This window comes from Chrysochloris asiatica, unplaced genomic scaffold (assembly GCF_000296735.1).
Source record: "Chrysochloris asiatica unplaced genomic scaffold, ChrAsi1.0 scaffold00264, whole genome shotgun sequence".
Taxonomy (NCBI): domain Eukaryota; kingdom Metazoa; phylum Chordata; class Mammalia; order Afrosoricida; family Chrysochloridae; genus Chrysochloris; species Chrysochloris asiatica.
In genome coordinates, this window is record NW_006408782.1 from 208,478 (window position 1) to 209,062 (window position 585).

The window sequence follows — 585 nt, forward strand, 5'->3', positions numbered from 1 at the left end:
TTTTTTTTTTTTTTTTTTTTTTTGATGCTTTCTGTATCATTTAATGCCCAGAATAGGGAACCGTTTTTCTTCCAAGGGCCATATGTTGCTATGGAAAAATCTAGATTTATTGAATTTTGATTCCTGTCTGCAGCTGCCCTGGCACGGCCAGACCACATGATGTCCCCAGGCTTATATAGCCTGCCTGGCAGACATTCCCCACCCCTGCTGTATAGGGTTTCCGAGGAGTAGCTGGTGGGTTTTGATTGCCAACCTTGTGGTTAGCAGTCCAGTGCTTATTATAGGGTGCCACGCTAATGTTTTATGGCAGATTCCTCACATACACAATTGTTGTTACGTTCCATTGAGTCAGCTCCAGCCCATTGCGATCCTGTATAGGGTTTCTGAGGATGTACACAGTAAAAATGTATTAATCTATTGTGTGCAGAGAAAATTAGCATCTTTGGGAACATTTCTTATTTTCTGATTTCCTTTTACCTGTTTCTTTCTCCTTTCAAATAAGAACCAACTGCATTGCAAAAATGTACCAAACATCCTTCCTAAAGCACTCAGCTCAACAGAGTTTAACAATTCATTGCATGGCCA